Source organism: Equus przewalskii, chromosome 13, assembly GCF_037783145.1.
Source record: "Equus przewalskii isolate Varuska chromosome 13, EquPr2, whole genome shotgun sequence".
Taxonomy (NCBI): domain Eukaryota; kingdom Metazoa; phylum Chordata; class Mammalia; order Perissodactyla; family Equidae; genus Equus; species Equus przewalskii.
In genome coordinates this window covers 937,704-957,185 of record NC_091843.1, presented here as the reverse complement: position 1 = coordinate 957,185, position 19,482 = coordinate 937,704, and the positions used below count along the sequence as shown (strand labels likewise).

Here is a 19,482-nt window from a genome sequence, read left to right as displayed (position 1 = left end):
ATATTTTGCTGACTGTTTTGCATCTGTGTTCATGAGAGATATTGGTCTGAAATTTTCTTTTTCTTGTAATGTCTTTTCTGGTTTTGGTATCAGAGTAATACTGCCCACTTAGAATGAGTTGGGAAGAGTTACCGCCTCTGTTTCTGGAAGAATTTGTAGAAGGATTGGTATAATTTCTTCTTTAAATATCTGGGAGGATTTACAAATCACATCATCTCGGCTTGGGTTTTTATTTAGGGGAAGATTTTAAATTACTCTTTACGTGTGGTAAGGTCTACCAAGGTTTTCTGTTTCTTCTTGAGCCAGTCTCAGTACTTGGTTTCTTTCTGGGAACGTGCGCATTTCATCAAAGTTGTCTAATTTGTTGGCATAACATTGTTCATAGTATTTCCTTATAATCCTAATATCTGTAAGGCAGGAAATGATGTCCTCTCTTCAATTCCTATTTTTTTTTAAATGTGAGAGAGTTTTTTTTTTAAAAGATTGGTACCTGAGCTAACAATTGTTGCCAATCTTTTTTTTTTTTCCCTGCTTTTTCTCCCAAAATCCCTCCAGTACATAGATGTATATTTTAATTGTGGGTCCTTCTAGTTGTGGCATGTGGGATGCTGCCTCAGCGTGGCCTGATGAGCCAGTCTGCATCAGTCCGCACCCAGGATCCAAACCGGTGAAACCCTGGGCCTCAGAAGCGGAGCGCGTGAACTTAACCACTGGGCCACGGGGCCGATCCCCAATTCCTAATTTTGTTAATGTCTTTTTTTTTCTTTCTCTGTCTGTCTGTCTCTCTCATCCTTGCTTTTGCTCTCTTTTTGGTCAGTGTGGCTAAAGTTTTGTCAATTGTGTTGATTTTTTTAAGTAATCTATTTTTGTGGTTTACATTTTCTCTGTTGTTTTGCTGTTTATTATTTCATTAATTTAGACTTTAATCTTTATTATTTCATTCTTTCTGTTTCCCTTGGGTTTACTTTGCTTTTACTAGTTTTTTTTAATTGACTTCATAATAATTTACAACATTGTGAAATCCACTTGTACATTATTGTCTATCACCATCTAAGTGCTCCCTTTCACCCCCTCTGCCCACCCCCAAGCCCCCTTCCCCTGGTAACCACTGAACTCTTCTTTGTCCATGTGTATATCTTCCACATATGAGTGAAATCATCTGTTGTTTGTCTTTCTCCATCTGGCTTATTTCTCTTAAGGTAATACCCTCCAGGTCCATCCGTGTTGTTGCGAATGGGACAATTTTGTCTTTTTTTCATGGCTGAGTAGTATTCCATCGTATATATATACCACATCTTCTTTATCCAGTTGTCAGTGGATGGGCACTTGGGTTGTTTCCATGTCTTGGCTATTGTGAATAGCGCTGCAATGAACATAGGGGTGTAGAAGTTGTTTTGAATTGTTGATTTTAAGTTCTTTGGATAGATACCCAGCAGTGGGATAGCTGGGTCATATGGTATTTGTATTTTCAGTTTTTTGAGAAATCTCCATACTGTTTTCCACAGTGGCTGCACTTGTTTGCATTCCCACCAGCAGTGTATGAGGATTTCATTTTCTCCACATCCTTTCCAACATTTGTTACTTTCTTGTCTTGGTGATTATGGCCATTTTAACTGATGTAAGGTAATATCTTAGCATAATTTTGATTTTCATTTCCCTGGTAATTGGAGATGTTGAACATCTTTTCATGGTCCTGTTGGCCATCTGTATGTCTTCTTTGGAAAAATGTTCATATCCTCTGCCTGTTTTTTGATTGGTTTTTTTTGTTGTTGTTCAGTTGTGTGAGTTCTTTATATATTACAGAGATTAACCCCTTTTTGGATATGTGATTTGCAAATATTTTCTCTTATTCGGTAGGTTGTCTTTTTGTTTTGAAACTGGTTTCCTTTGCCTTGCAGAAGCTCTTTAGCCTGATGAAATCCCACTTGTTTATTTTTTCTTTTATTTCCCTTGTCCAAGAACACATGGTATTTGAGAAGATCCTTTTAAGACTGATGTCAGAAGTGTACTGCCTATAGTTTCTTCCAGAAGTTTTATGGTTTCAGGTCTTACCTTCAAGTCTATTTCAAGTCAGTCTATTTTTGTGTATGGTGTAAGATAGTGGTCTACTTTCATTCTTTTGCATGTGGCTGCCTAGTTTTCCCAACATCATTTATTGAAGAGACTGTCTTTTCTCCGTTGTAAGGTCTTAGCACGTTTGTCGAAGATTAGCTGTCTGTAGATGTGTGGTTTTATTTATGGGCTTTCAATTATATTCCAGTGATCTGTGTGTCTGTTTTTGTACCAGTACCATGCTGTTTTGATTACTATAGCTTTGAAGTATACTTTGAAGTCAGGGATTGTGATGCCTCCAGCTTTGTTCTTTTTTCTCAGGATTGCTTTAGCTACTCGGGGTCTTTTGCTGCCCTGTGTGAATTTGAGGATTCTTTGTTCTACTTCCATGAAGAATGTCATTGGGATTCTGATTGGGATTGCATTGAATCTGTAGATTGCTTTGGGGAGTATGGACATTTTAACTATGTTTATTTTTCCAATCCATGTGCATGGAATCTCCTTCCATCTCTTTATGTCATCATCAATTTCTTTCAATAATATCTTATAGTTTTCATTGTATAGGTGTCTCACCTCTTTCGTTAAATTTATTCCTAGGTATTTTATTCTTTTTGTTGCGATTGTAAATGGGATTGTATTCTTGAGCTCTATTTCTGTTAGTTCATTGTTAGTGTATAGAAAAGCAACTGATTTTTTAAGTTGATTTTGTACCCTGCAACTTTGTTGTAGTTGTTGATTAATTCCAATAATTTTCCAATGGATTCTTTAGTGTTTTCTATATATAAGATCATGTCGTCTGCAAACAGTGAGAGTTTCACTTCTTCATTTCCTATTTGGATTCCTTTTATTCCTTTTTCTTGCCTAGTTGCTCTGGCCAAAACCTCCAGTACAATGTTGAATAAGAGTGGTGAGAGTGGGCATCCTTGTCTTGTTCCTGTTCTCAGAGGGATGGCTTTTGGTTTTTCCCTGTTAAGTATGATGTTGGCTGTGTGTTTGTCATATATGGCCTGTATTATGTTGAGGTAATTTCCTTCTATCCCCATTTTGTTAAGAGTTTTGATCATAAGTGGCTGTTAGATCTTGTCAAATGCTTTCTCTCCGTCTATTGAGATCATCATGTGGTTTTTGTTCCTCATTTTGTTAATGTGGTGTATCAAATTGATTGATTTGTGGATGTTGAACCATCCCTGTGTCCCTGGTATAAATCCCACTTGGTCATGGTGTATGATCTTTTTGATGTATTGCTATATTTGGGTTGCCAATATTTTGTTGATGACTTTTGCATCTATGTTCATCAGCGATGTTGGCCTCTAGTTTTCCTTTTTTGTGTTGTCCTTGTCGGGCTTTGGTATCAAGGTGATGCTGGCCTCGTAGAATGTGTTAGGAAGTGTTCCATATTCCCTAATGTTTTGGAATAGTTTGAGGATACGTATTAAATCTTCTTTGAACATTTGGTAGAATTCACCAGGGAAGCCATCTGGTCCTGGGCTTTTATTTTTTGGGATGTTTTGATTACTGTTTCAATCTCTTTACTTGGGATTGATCTATTCAGATTCTCTATTTCTTCTTGATTCAGCTTTGTAAGGTTGTAAGAGTCTAAGAATTTATCTATTTCTTTTAGATTGTCCAATTTGTTGGCATATAGCTTTTCATAGTATCCTCTTATAATCATTTGTATTTCTGTGGTATCCATTGTAATTTCTTCTCTTTCATTTCTATTTCTATTTATCTGAGCTTTCTCTCTTTTTTTCTTTGTAAGTCTCTCTAGGGGTTTGTCAATTTTGTTTATCTCCTCAAAGAACAAGCTCGTGGTTTCATTGATCTTTTCTACTGTCTTTTTTGTTTCAATTGCAGTTATTTCTGCTCTGATTTTTATTGTTTCCCTCTGTCTGCTGACTTTGGGCTTTGTTTGTTCTTCCTTTTCTAATTCAGTTAGGTGTAGTTTGAGATTGCTTATTTGAAATTTTCCTTGCTTGTTAAGGTGAGCCTGTATTGTGATGAGTTTTCCTCTTAGTACCACGTTTGCTGCATCCCATATGAGTTGTATGGTATGTTTTCATTCTTGTTTGTCTCCAAATATTTTTTGATTTCTCTTTTGATTTCTTCAATAATCCATTTGTTGTTCAGTAGTGTCTTGTTTAGTCTCCACAACTGTGTTCCTTTCTCAGATTTTTTTGTTGTAGTTGATTTCTAGTTTCATTGCATTGTGGTAGGAAAAGATGCTTGTTATTATTTTAATCTTCTTAAATTTATTGAGGCTTGCCTTATTTGCCAACATTTGGTCTATCCTTGAGAATGTTCTGTCCACACTTGAGAAGAATGTGTATTCTGCTGCTTTTGGATGGAGTGTTCTATATATATCTATAAAGTCCATCTGGTGTAGCTTTTCATTCAGTTCTGCTGTTTCCTTGTTCACTTTCTGTCTGGATGATCTATCCACTGATATGAGTGGAGCGTTGAAGTCCCCTACTGTTATTGTGTTGTTGTTAATATCTCCTAGGTTTGTTAATAGCTGCTTTACATACTTTGGTGCTCCTGTGTTGGGTGCATAGACATTTATAAGTGTTATGTCTTCTTGGTGGAGTGTCCCTTTGATCATTATATACCGCCCCTCTTTGTCTCTCTATACCTGTAATACCTTGAAGTCTACTTTGTCTGATATAAGTATGGCAACACTGCCTTCTTTTGTTTGCCATTAGCTTGGAGTCTTCCATCGCTTCACTCTGAGCCTGTGTTTGTTGTTAGAGCTGAGATGTGTTTCCTGGAGGCAGCATATTCTTGGATCTTCTTTTTTAATCCATCCAGCCACTCTGTGTCTTTTGATTGGAGAATTCCACCCATTTACATTTAGAGTGATTATTGATATATGAGGGCTTAATGTTGCCATTTTATCACTCATTTTCTGATTCTCCTGCATGTACTTTGTTTCTTGTCCCATGTATTTGGTCTATCAATTCAGTTAGATAGTTTTTTATGCTGGATTTCTTAGTTTTCTCCTTATTTATTATTTGTGACTCTGTTCTCCTTTTTTTTTAGTGGTTACCCTGAGGTTTCTATGAAAAATCTCGTGGAGGAGATAGTCTATTTTCTGATGACCTTTTATTTCCTTAGACTAAGCCAATTCAGTCCCTTTCCTCTTCCCCTCCTAAGTTATTTTGGTCACATCTTATTCCATCTTGTTTTGTGAGTTTGTGGTTAAAATGACAATATTATCTTTGTTTTTGGTGTTTTCCTTCCCTTTATCTTTAATGTTTTACCTTAGTATTTGCTAACCTGTTCTGCTAGATAGCTCTAATTTTCTGATTTCGTCTACCTATTCATCTCCTTACTCAGGGCTTTGTAACCCCTTTCTTCTTCTTCTTTTTTTTCTTTTTAGATATGAGGGCCTTCTTGAGGTTCTCTTTTAGGGGGTCTTGTGGTGATGAACTCCCTTCTTTTGTTTATCTGGGAAAGTTTTTATTTCTCCATCATATCTGAAGGATGTTGTCACTGGATAGAGTATTCTTGGCTGAAAGATTTTGTCTTTCAGAATTTTGAATATATCATTCCATTCTCTCCTAGCCTGTAAGGTTTCTGCTGAGAAATCCACTGAAAGCCTGATAAGGGTTCTTTTGTAGGTTGCTTTCTTCTGCCTTGCTGCCCTTAGTATTTTTTCTTTGTCGCTGACTTTTGCCAGCTTCACTACTATATGCTTGCAGTAGGTCTTTTTACATTGATGTAATTAGGAGACCGATAGCCTCTTTCAAGTGGATTTCCATCTCCTTCCCCAACTTTGGAAAGTTCTCAGCTATTATTTCTTTGAACGTGCTTTCTGCTTCATTCTCCTTCTCTTCTCCCTCTTGAATGCCTATAATTCTTATGTCGCATTTCCTAATTGAGTTGGATATTTCTCAGAGACTTCATTTCTTTTTTAGTCTTAGTTCTCTCTCTTCCTCCTTCTGAAGCACTTCTATGTTTCTATCCTCAGTGATCATGATTCATCTCTCTGTTATCAGCTCTACCATTCAGGGCTTCTATATTCTGCTTTATCTCATTGATTGTATTGTTCATCTTAATATTTCTGGTTGGTTCTTCTTTATAGTTTCAATCTCTTTTGTGAAGTAGCACCTGAACGCATTGTATCATCTATCTGCATTCCCTTTTAACTCATTGAGTTTTTTAATGATAACTATTTTGAATTCTCTGTCATTTAGGTTATAGATTTCTGTGTCTTCAGGATTGATTTCTGGGTACTTGTCATTTCCTTCTGGTCTGGAGATTTAATATATTTTTTCATACTGCCAGACAGCATGGTTTTGTACTTTCACATTGTCATAGTGTTTGATTGCCACTTCCACCTTTTGCCACTGTGTGGGGGTCAAGAGCTGAGTATTCTGAGCTCGCTGGGATCTGCGGGGACAGCTCCAAGGTGCTGGGCTGTGGCTCCAGGTGTGGGGGAGGGACAGTTTCTTCTCCTGCACAATCTCCGGGGCTTCTCACTCTGCCCTCACATCTGCTCCCTTGGGGTGTTGACTTGATGAAGACACCTCCGTGATAGCTAGTCCCTTCTGTGAGGGGCTTTCCTTCAGGCTGTGAGGGACCTCAGGGATCTATGGAGTTCCTGGAGAGGGCTGCTTCTCCCTTCCCCCCGCTGCTTTCTTCCCAGAGGCCAAGCGCACTCCCTGGGCCACTTTCCTTTGGCAAGGAAGAGGAGTGTTCTCTTACCTTGTTCCACTTCCTTGGGAGGGGCTCCAGCACCTCCACCTTGTGATGCATAGCTGTGTCCCTCTCTCAGACATCTTTTGTGTGGATGTCCTCTGTTGGAATATGAATCTCCTTTTCGTTGTATCTTAGAGGGGAGAGTTTACAGTAGCGCTCACTCTGCTATGATGCTGATATCACCCCTTTTATTAGTTTCTTAAGATGGAAGATTGGCCTATGGGTTTGAGACCTTTCTCTTTTCTAATGTGGGTGTTTAAAGCTATGAAGTTCCCTCTAAGCACTGCGTTATTGGCATTCCAAAAAACATTGATGTTATATTTGGATTACATTCAGTTCAATATGTTTTCCAATTTCCCTTGTGATTTTTTCTTTGACCCATAACTTTAGAAATGTGGTCTTTAATTTTCAAATATTTGGGGATTATCCCATATTTCGTTCCGGTTTTGATTTGTAATTTTATTCCACTGTGGCCTTAAATGTACATTTAATGATTTCAATCCTTTTAAATTTATTGGGGCATTTTTATGGCCAACCATATGCTCTACTTTGGAAAATGTCCCATGTGTCCTTGAAAAGAAGGTGCGTTCTGCTGTTTGGGGCAGAGTGTTCTATAAATATCAGGTCAAGTTGTTGGATAGTGTTGTTCAGGTCTTCTTAGCGTTACTAATTTCCTGTCTAGTTTTTCTGTCAGCTGTTGAGAGTGGAGTCTTAAAATACTGAACTATAATTGTCTTATTGTCTATTTCACATTTCAATTCTGCAGTTTTGGCTGCATGGATGTTGGGGCTCTGTTGTTAGCTGCATGTAAGTTTTAAATTGTTATATCTTCCTGATTATTGATTCTTTTGCCACTATAAATTGTCCCTCTTTTTCCCTAGTAATATTTTTGGCCTTAAAGTCAGCTTTGCCAAATATTGCTACAGTTACCCTGCTCTCTTATGGATACTGTTTGCAATGAATATCTTTTTCCATTCTTTTAATTTCAACCTACTTGTCTATTTGAATCTAAGGTTTGGATCTTATAGTTAGCTTATATTTGAGTCTTGATTTTTAAAATCCAATCTTTGCTTTTGTGTTGGGCTTTTTAATCCGTTCACATTTATTGTAATCATTGCCATGATTGGATTTACTTTTTCCATTTTGCTTCTTATTTTCTATTTGTCTCATGTTGGTTTTTTTATCTTCTCTGTTCCTGCTTTGTGTTACATAGATTTTTTTAGTGTATCATTTAAATTCCCCCACTTCCCCTTATTTTTGCTATTTTTTAAGGTATTTTCACTATTTTTTTGAGTTATTTTCTTAGTGATTGCCCTAAAAATTACAATGTATATCTTAAATTTTCAAAATTCTACTTTAGGACATACAGATGACAAATAAGCACATGAAAAATGTTTAACACCATTAGCTACTAGGGAAATGCAAATTAAACCCACAATGAGATATTACTACACACCTATCAGAATGCCTAAAATAAGTAGTGATAGTATCAAATGCTGGTGAGGATGGAGAGAAACTAGATCATCATCCATTGCTAGTCTAAGTGCAAAATGATACAGCCACTCTGGAAAACAGATTGGCAATTACTTTGAAAACCAAAAATGGACTTACCATATGACCCAGCTGTTGCACTCTGGGCATCTGTCACAGAGAATGTAAAACATATTTTCATGAAGGAACTTGTTCACAAATGTTCATAGCAGCTTTATTCCTAATAGCCCCAAACTGGAACCTACTCCAAACTCCTTCAATGGGTGAATAAACAACTATGTACATCCATACTATGCAGTACTTCTCAGTAGCAAAAAGAACTGAACTGTTGATACACACAGTTTAGATGAACCTCAAGAGAATTATGATGAGTAAATAAAGCAAACCCAAAAAGGTTACATAGCATGTGATTCCATTTATGTAACATTTGTATTATTCTTGGAATAACACAAGTATAGAAATGGAGACAGATTAGTGCTTGACAGGGATTCAGGATGAGGGGGGAGTGGATGGATGTGACTATAAAGAAGTGTCACAAAGGAATCTTTTGGTGATAGATTAGTTCTATATAATGATTGTGGTGGTGGTAGCATGATCTACACATAACAGAATTACATAGAGCTGTATGCATGCACACATAATGAATGCATGTAAAATAGTGAAATATGAATAAACTTTGTAGATTCTACCAGTATCATTTTCCTTTTTATATTGTACTATAATCATACAATATGTTATCATTGAGGGAAACTGGGTGAAGGCTACAGAGGAACTCTCCATACTTCTTTTTCAATTTCCTGTGAATATATAATTATTTCAAAATAAAAGGTTAAAAGAAATATTCCTCAGATTAATACTAATTAATTAATACTAATTTATTTCCAGTAAATAAGAGAAACTTTGCTTCAATAAAGATACATTCTCTCTTCTCTCCTCTGTAAACATACTGCATCTTCATAAGCCCAGGTTGATAATTATTGTTATGCAGTCTCACACCTTTTAAATCACAGGAAGAAGACAAAAAATTGATCAGTGTTTATGTTTACCTGTGTATTTTCGTTTTCCAGTACTCTTTGTTTATATGAGTTCAAGTTAGCGTCTTACCTGAAGGGCTTTCTTAGTTCTGCTTGTTCAGCAGGTCTGCTAGCACCGTATTAAGTCTGGGTTTTTCTTTATTTCACCTTCATTGTTGAAAGATGGTTTTTGGATATGGAATTCTTGGTTGATGCTTTTTCCCCCTTTTATCACTCTGACTGTATCGATCCACTGCATTCTGGCTCCTGAGTTTCTGACATGAAGTTAGCTGTTAATTTTGCTGTGATTGCTCTGTAGGTGATGAATCGTTTTCTCTTTCTGTTTTCAGGATTTTCGCTTTGTCTTTAAACAGTTTGGCTCTGTTGTGTCTAGGTGTGGATCTATTTGTATTTATCCTATTGGAGTTCAGTAAGCTTCTGGGATCCATAGATCAGTATGTTTTATCAAGTTTGAGAAGTTTTTGGCCATTATTTATTCAAATATTTTTTCTTCCCCCTTCTCTCCTATCCTTCTAGGACTCCCATTATACCTCTGTGTTGTTTTCCACAGGATTCTTGGCTTCTGTTTATTTTTCTTCATTTTTTCCTTTCTGTTCATGAGATGGGATAATTTCTGTTGGTCAATCTTGAAGTTCACTGATTTATTCTTCCGCTATCTCAAATATGCTGTTTTTTCATTTCAGTTACATTTTTGACTCCATAATTCCCATTTCATTATTTAAAAAAATTTCTTTCTCTTGATTGAAATTTTTAATTTTATAAGTCTGTCATATTTTCCTTTAATTCTTTAAAAAAATTTTTTGCAGGGAAAGATTCTCCTGAGCTAACATCTATTGCCAAGCTTCTTCTTTTTTTGTTTTTTTCCCCAAATCCCCAGTGCATGGTTGTACATCCAAGTTGTAAGTCCTTCTAGTTTTTCTATGTGAGCCACCCCCACAGCATGGCAGCTGGATGGGTGATGTGGTTCTGTGACTGGGAAATGGATCCAGGACCCCCGAGTGGTGAGAGTGCCTAACTTTAACCACTAGACCATCAGGGCTGTCTCCCTTTAATTCTTTAAACATTTTCTTTTAGCGTTTGGAACATATTTATAATAGCTGCTTTGAATTTTTATCTGCTGTGTCCAAGAAACTGGCCCCTTCAGAAACTGTTCCTATGGTCTAGTTTTTTCCATAAGTATGAGTCACAATTCCCTATTATTTTGCATTTAAAATTAAATTTTTGTTGTTGTTGAAAACTAAACTAGACATTTTAGATAATGCACGTAACAAACTTGAATTCTGACTCTCCCTACTCTGAAGGTTTTTTTTGTTGTTGCTTTTGTTTGTCTGTTTTAGTGACCTGCCTGGGCAAATTCTGTGGAGTCTGCCTTTTCCGTGGTGAGCAGCCACTGATATCTATGCTCACTTTTTTTCTTGTTTTGATTTTTTTTTGAGGAAGATTAGCCCTGAGCTAACATCTACTGCCAATCCTCCTCTTTTTGCTGAGGAAGGTTGGCCCTGAGCTACATCCATGCCCATCTTCCTCTACTTTATATGTGGGGACCTGCCACAGCATGGCCTGATAAGCGGTGCGTGGGTCCACACCTGGGATCCAAACTGGCGAACCCTGGGCTGCTGAAGCAGAACATGCGAACTTAATTGCTGTGCCACTGGACTGACCCCTTGTTTTGATTTTTAAGCCTGGCTTCCTAGAGGTTGTCTGTGCATCAGCATATCTTTGTGATTAGCCAACAACTGGTCAAAAGTTGTGCTGAAACATTTTGAGCCAGTAGGGTTTCCACCCTTTGCTGGTAGATCTGTGTGTGGATTGGGGAACACATCAAAGTTCAGGCACTTATAAGTCTAACTCAAACTTTTACTTCTCACAAAGTCTCTGCATATCCCCTGTGCATGCATTAAGAGCTCACCTTTGGATGGTGACTTGCACATGGCTAGAGCCTTCTCTAGTTTTTCCTGAGCCTGCATTCAGCCTTGACCATTGTGCATAGACTTCCAGATCTCTAGGTGTATGTGGCAATTTATTAAGACTCACTATGCCTTTCTTGCTTCCCAGATCTCATTACTAAATTTCTGACTATTCTTCTAGTCTGTTGCTTGCTGTAACCAAGAAATCCAACCTTAGGCTTCCTGTGATATTAGCCTTCCCATTTTGTTCTCCATCAAGATTGCCACTGTTTCCAACAACACACTCAGATGTGGTTTATTATATTCTCTGCTACAAATAGAGTCAGCCACCTGCAATAGAAAGTTTCTGGTTTTCACAGCTGGCTCTTCTCTGGTAGAAATACTGTGGTGACGGAGCTGGGGGTGGGCAGATGGGAATACCCAAGCTAAATGCACCATACTGCCATTGTTCTCTCCCGAAGTTCAGTAGTTTTTGTTGATATTTCTCAACTTGTATGCCTTTGGTGGATTACTAAGAATCCTGAAACTGTTATTTATGACAATTTTTCCCAGTCTTATCATTGCTTTTAAAATTATGATTTTTAATTAATTATATATCACAGACAATGTACAGGAGGGTCCTGTGCACCTTTTACCCAGTGTTAATATTGTGACTCACTATGGTACCACATAAAAAAGGGGAAACTGACATTGGTACAATCCATAGAACTTACTGAGATTTCACCAATTATACGTGCATTCATTGTGTGTGTATATATAGCTCTATACAGTTTCATCACATGGAACGTCATGTAAACACCACATTTACTATGCTAACTGTACCATCCCCACAAGACTCCCTCCTGCTACACCTTCATAGTCACCCCACCCATCCCTAACCCTTGTGAACCACTTGTCTGTTCTTCGTTTCTATAATCATGTTATTTCATAAATGTTATATAAATGAAGTCATGCAGTATGTATCTCTGATGTGTGTTTTCTAACACCAGCAGGCTATTAACTCAATGTTGACACTAGCTACCTGGAGATAGCATCAGATCCCGCATGTTAAGGGCTCAGTCCCGCAAGACTGCCTCCACTTCAGACTCCATTCACAAGTCCAAATTGTTACCTGTGCTTCTGACTGACTAGCTGCAAACTGGAGGCTCCTACAACCCCCTCCTCACATTCAATAAATTTGCTAGAGTGGCTCACAGAACTCAGAGAAGCATTTACATATGTTTACCACTTTATTATAAGGGATATTATAAAGATACAGATGAACAGCCAGATGAAGAGGTACACAGGGTGGTCCAGAAGGGTCTCCAGCACAGGAGCTTTTGTCCCCATGGAAGTGAGGTGTGCCGCCCTTCAGGCATGTGGATATGTTCACCAACCCAGAAACTCTCAAAATCCTGTCCTTTTGGGTTTTTATGGAGTCTGCATTCCATAGGCATGATCGATTAAATCATTGGCCTTTGGTGACTGAACTCAATCTCCAGCACCTCTCCCTTCCCCAGTGGTTGGGGTTGGGGATGAAAGTTCCAACCCTCTAATCATGGTTGGTTCCCCTGGCAACCAGCCCCTCTCCTTAGCTTACGTAGGGGTTTTCTAAAAGTCACCTCCTTAACAAACTCGGGTGTGGTTTAAAGGGGCTTACTGTGAATAGCAAGATACTCCTTTCACCTTTATTGTTCTGAAGCTATTTCAGAAACTGAGGACAAAAGAAAAATTGTTATAACAAAAGATACTTCCATTGTTCTTATTACTTAGGAAATTACAGGGGTTTTAGGAGCTCTGTATCAGAAACAGGACAAAGACCAAATATATATTTCTTGTTTTAAGTCACAACATCACAGTATCCTTTGGAGATTGGCTTTATTCACTTAGCATAATTTCTTTGAGATTCATCCAAGTTATTGTGTATATTGATGGTGATTTCTTTAATTGCTGAGTAGTCTTCCATGGTATGGAGGTACCACAGTTTGTTTAACCATTTACTCATTGAAGAACCTTTGGTAGTTTCCAGTTTGGGTCTATTAGAAATAAGGCTGCTATGAACATTTATGAACAAGTTTCTTCATGAAAATAAATTTTCATTTCCTTATGATAAATGCTCAAGAGTGTAATTATTGGGTCATATGGTAAGTCTATTTTGGTTTTCAAAGGAACTGCCAGACTGTTTTCCAGACTGCTGTATCATTTTATATTTCAACCTGCAGTGCATGAATGATCCAGTTTCTCTGCATCCTTACCAACATTTGGCATTATCACTACTTTTTATTTTAGCTACTCTGATAGGTGTGTAGTAATATCACATTGTGGTTTTAATTTGTCCCTAATGGCTAACGATGTTAAACATCTTTCCTTTCTTATTTGCCTCTGTATATCCTCTTTGGTGAAATATATATCCACATCTTTGCCCATGTTTTAATTGGATTATTTGTTTTACTGTTGAGTTTTGAGAGTTATTCTTATATAAGAATTTTAGATATAATTCCTTTGTAAGGTATGTAATTTACAAATATTATCTCCCAGTCTGTAATTTGTCTTTTCATACTCTGAACAGTCTTTCTCAGAGCAAAAGATTTTAATTTTGATGAGGTCTAATATTTCAATTTTTCCTTTTATGGTTCATGCTTTTGGTATCAAATTTAAGAATTCCTTGCCAATTCTAGGTCCAGAATAGTTCCTCTCGTGGTTATTTTTCTAGAAGTTTCATAGTTTTGCATTTAAGTTCATGGTCATTTTGAGTTACTTTTTCTGTAAGGTGTGAGGTTTAGGTCATGTGTCACTTTTTTGGCCTATGTATATTCAATTGCTTCTGCTCCATTGTTTGAAAAGACTATCCTTTTTCCATTGAATTTCTTTCATCCTTTATCAGAAATCAATTGGGTATGTTTGTTTCTGGGTTCTGTACTTTTTTTTCCATTGGTCTGTTTGTCTCTCCTCTTCTGGTACCACATTGTCTTAATTATTGTAGCTATACGGTAAGACTTAACATTGAGTGATTCCACCACTTTTCTTCTTTTAAAAATTGTTTTGAGTATTCTGGGAGCTTTTCTTTTCCATAAGCACTTTAGAATTAGCTTGTCTATGTCTGTGAAAAACCTTGCTGAGACTGTGATAGGGACCGTGTTAAACCTATAGATGACCTGGCATCTTCATTATGTTGAGGTTCTAGTCCTTGAAGATGGTATGTCTCTCCAAGAATTTAGGTCTTCTTTCATTTGCATTTTGTAATTTTTATCACACAGATCCTGTGCATATTTTGTTAGATTTATACCAAGTATTTCATTTTCTCTGAAGCAATTATAAGTGGTATTGTGGCCTTGATTTTGGTTTCTACTTGTTCACTGTCAGTATGAAGAAATGCAATTCATTTTTGTATGTTGATCTTGTATCTGAGACCAGATCAAACTCACTAATTCATTTTTGGAGGATTTTTTATTTGTAGATTTCCTTGGGACTTTCTACATAGACAATCATGTCATCTGGAAATGGAGAGAGTTTTACTTCTACCTTTCCAATAAATATCCCTTTTATCACTTTTAATTGCTTTATTACAGTGGCTGGAATTTCCCTTGTTGAATAAGAATGAGAGTGAATACTTTTGCCTTGTTCCTGATCTTAGAGGAAAAGCATTCAATCTTTCACCATTAATTATGATGTTGGCTGTAGGTTTTTTGTAAGATTTTCTTTATAAGGTTGAGGATGATCTCTATTCTTACTGTAGTAAGAATTTTTGTTTTTCAAAATCATGAATGGCTGTTGAATTTTGTCAAGGTTTTTTCTGTTGCCAACTGATATGATCATATATGATTTTTCCTCTTTAGCCTGTCAATATGGTAGATTACATTGATTGATTGTAGAATATTGAACCAGCTGTGCATACGTGGAATAAATCCTACTTTGTCTTGGTGTATTATTATTTTTAAGAATCAACATTTTTTTTTTAAAGTTTGGCACCTGCGCTAACATCTGTTGCTGATCTTTTTTTCTTCCTTCTTCTCCCCAGAGGCCCCCAGTACATAGTTGTATGTTCTAGGTGTAGGTCCTTCTGGTTGTGCTATGTAGGATGCCGCCTTAGCATGGCTTGATGAGTGGTGCGTGTCCACGGCCAGGATCCCAACCTGCGAAACCCTGGACCAGAAGCAGAGCATTCAAACTTAACCACACGGCCATGGAGCCCGCCCATACTATTTTTATACATTGTTGGATTTGATCTGCTAAAATTTTGTTGAGGATTTTTGCATCTACATTCATGAACAGTTTGGTCTTTTTGTTTATGGGCTGTATTTATCTGGTTTTGGTATCAGAACAATACTGGCTTCAAAACATGAGTTGAGAAGTATTCCATTCTCTTATATTTTCTGGACAATATTGTATAAAATTAGCATTAATTCTTCCTCAAATATTTGGCAAATACTCCAGTGAAACTATCTGGGCTTGGAGATTTCTTCTTTGGGAGATTTATGATTACAGATTCAATATCTTTACTAGTTATAGGAATATTCAGGTTATCTATTTCACCAGTCTTAGTAGTTTGTAGTTTTGAGGAATTCCTCCATTTCTTCTAAGCTGTCAAATTTATGAACATAAATTTATTCGTAGTATTCCCTCATTATTCTTTTAATGGCTGTGAGATCTGTTGTCCTATCCCCTTTAGTTACAGATAATTGGTGACTAGTGTTTTCTATCTTTATCAGCGTTGCTAAAGGTTTACCAATTTTCTTTTTCTTTTTTAGAGATCTAGCTTTTTGTTTAATTTTTAAAATATTTTCCTGTTTCAATTTCATTGACTGCTGCCTTTGTCTTTATTAATTCTTCTGCTCACTTGATATTTATTTTTCTTCTTTCTCTAGTTTCTTGAGATAGGAACTTAGATCATTGAGTTCTACTCAGTTCTTTTCTATTTTCTAATGTAAGCATTTGTTGCTATAAATAACTTTGTCAGCACTGCTTTAGATGCATCCCACAAATTGTGATATATTGTGTTTTTATTTTTATTCAAATCTATGTATATTTCATTCCCTGTGGGACTTCCTCTTTGACTCATGAATGATTTAGAAGCATGTTGTTTAATTTCCAAGTACTGGAGATTTTTTTCTTGCCTTTCTGTAACTGATGTCTAGTTTTATTCTAGCATGGTCAGAGAACATACTCTATGATTTCAATTCTTCTAATTTGTGAGGTTTGTTTTATGACCCAGGATAAGGGCTACCTTAATAAATGTTCTATGGGTGCTGCAAAGAGTGTGTATTCTGCTGTTGTTGGGAGTGTTCTATAAATGTCAATTAAATTATTTTTATTGATAACATTGTTCAATCCTTCTATTTTGCTGATTTTCTGTTAGTTTTATCAATTGATGAGTGGGCACTGAAGTCCCCAACTACATTTGTGGATTTATCTATTTCTCCTTTCAGCTCTTTCACTTTTTGCTTTATGTATTTTGAAGCTTTGTTGGTTGGTACATACACATTTAGAATTACTGTATCTTCTTGGTGGATCGATCTTTGTGTCATTATGTAACGTTTCTCTTTGTCCCTAATAATTTTCTTTGCTCTGACGTTTACTTTACCTAATATTAACATAGCCACTTCTGCTTTTAAAAAAATAATGTTTACATACATGTTTTGTCTTTTTTCATCCTTTTACTTTCAACCTACCTATGTCATAATGTTTGAGGTGAGTGTTTTGTAGGCAATGCATGGTTAGGTCTGCCAATCTTTGTCTTTTAATTTGTGTATTCAGATCATGCACCTTAAAGTAATTATTGATATGTTAGGGCATGCTTCTGTCATCTTATTTGTTGTCTGTTCCCACTATTTCTCATTCCTCTGTTTCTTCTTCCTTCCACCCTGTGAGTTACTTGAACATTTTTTACAGTTCCACTTTATTTGCAATGTTTTTCAGCCTATCATTTTTGTATGGTTTTCTTGGTATTTACTAAAGGCATAAACATAAGTATATGTAATATCACAGCCTATGGTGTTGATGTCTTACCACTTCAAGTGAAATGTAGAAACTTTACTTCCCTTTACCGTCCTCACTTTTTAAATACAATTGTCTTAAGTATTTCCACTATATACATTGAGCACCATGTCAGATGGTGTTATAACTTTTGCTTCAACAATAAAATGTGATTAAAGAAGCTCATGAGGTGAAAGATTGTATATTTACTTCTATTTTTATCCATTCTGATAATATTTCTTTTCTGAAGGTCTCAGCCTCCCTCTGCTACTATTTTCTTTCTGTTTGGAGATCTTCCTTTAGTGAATGTTTAAGGGTAGATTCTGCTATCAATAAATTCTATTAGTTTTCCTTTGAGAATATCATTATTTCCTATTTATTCCTGAAGGATAGATATGTGGAATTCAGGATTGACAGCTCTTTTCTTTGAGCACTTGAAAAACGTGCCACTTCTTTTTGGCCTGCATTGTTTTAGTGAGAAATCTGCTGTCATTAAAATTGGCATTCCTTTTTATGTAATATCTTGCTTCTTTGTGGCTGCTTTAAAATTCCTTGTTAGTTTCAGAAATTTAATTATTAGTTTTCAGAATTTTAATTATGTTGTGTCTTGGTGTGGATTTTTTTTACTATCCTTTTTGTGATTTGCTCAGCTTCTTGAATCTGTAGGTTTGTGTCTTTTGCCACATTTTGGACATTTTTAGGCATTATTTCTTCCACTACTTGAGAGTATGTTCTCTTTTTTTTTTTGTCTCTGTTCTCTCTCTTCAAATTGAGTAAATTCTATTGACTTGTTTTGAAGTTCATTGATTCTATCCTGTTATCTTCACTTACTATTGAGTCCATCTAGTAAGTGTAAAACTTTTAGTTATTTTATTTTTCAGTTATATGATCTCCGTTTTGTTCTTCTTTTACAACTTCTAATTTTATTACTTAAATTTCTAATTTTTTTTCATTTGTCTCAAGAGAATTTGTAATTGATTATTGAAGCATATTTATGACGACTGCTTTAAAATTCTTGCCTGATAATTCCAACATCTGTTGCATCTTGGTATTGGTGTCAGTTGATTGTTCTTTCTCATTCAAATTGCAGTTTCTGTAGTCTTCAGTATGAGGAATGATTTTCTATTTTCCCTGACATTTGGCTGTTATGTAAGAGACTCTTGAACCTATTTCAGTCTTCTATTTAGCAGGCTGTTTGTCTGTGTAGGTTTAGCCTGTAGGTTCCAGCCTATTTTTGTGAACTTGACGGTTTAGCTTTCAGAGCCTTGCAATGCTCTTCTGGTCTGCTTCATTCTTCTGGAGCTCCTGGTGCTCCTGTTCAATGCCTGCTGGTGCTGTCTTTGGGACAAAAAGTGTTTCCTGGTGTCCCTGGGCCACCTTATATTGGAAACGGGGGTGGGTCAGAAGCCACTGCTCTCCCGTCTCCTTATGCCATTGGTGATGGCAGGCAGACCAAGGACTTTGCTGCTGATGCTGCTTTGGGCATTTGAGGTAGCTGGCTGGTGACTCAGTTGTGGAGTGAAGGTTGAGGCTCCCCACTCAGTCTCTGTTGGGCTTCCCTTTTATTGTCCTTTGGCCAGAGAGAGCAGGCTTTCACTGTTATGTTTTTTTGTCTATGCCTGTTGGTTGATCCAGGTTTCAGACCTCTCTGGCACCAAGTCCTGGGTATATAAGAGATTAAAAAGAAAAACACAGGGAACTCATCACATGTCATTCCTCAAATCCTGAGGTCCATAGTCAGTTTGCTTTATTTTTTCCAGTCTTCAGAGTCTTTTTATTGTTGTCTGCTTAATAATTTACAAGGTAGTATTTGCATTAGAGGGAAGAAGCAGAGAAAAGTAAGTATACATCATCTCCACAACCTACACCAGTTGGATCTGGTGTCTCTAACATTGCTCTTTGAGGAGAGAATTTTCTGACCTCCTTGCTCTGCCATTCTGGAATTCCCATCCCCAAATCAGTTTAATTATAAATTTTCTAACAAAAGTAACATTTTTCCCCCATATTTGTATCCTCTTCACAAGGGTCCTAGCACAAATATCCATCAACTATTCCCATGGATTTTTTGTTATTTGGACATTTATGTTCTTAAAATGGGTAAACAAATTAATTATATTATATAATTATACATTTCTGGGGCCATTTTTCTTGTATCCCAGTCTATTCTCTGGGCCCTCTTTTGCCCTGCTGACATTATTCTTCAATAGTTCTTCTGGTGATGCTGTGTGGGAGGAAGCTCTCTTAGTAATTTCATGTCTTGAATGATTTTTTTAGCCCTTACTTTTGAGAGATATATAGGTTGGTATAAAGTTTTTGGGTTGACACTTAAATCCCCTTGCCACCTGGAT

General features: G+C 36.6%; 1 protein-coding gene across 1 annotated transcript in view; it reads left to right on the top strand.

The window, feature by feature from the left end:
* LOC103567342 (nuclear envelope pore membrane protein POM 121-like) overlaps window positions 1-19,482 on the top strand; it is a 42,007-nt gene that overhangs the window by 15,483 nt on the left and 7,042 nt on the right. The window lies entirely within an intron of this gene.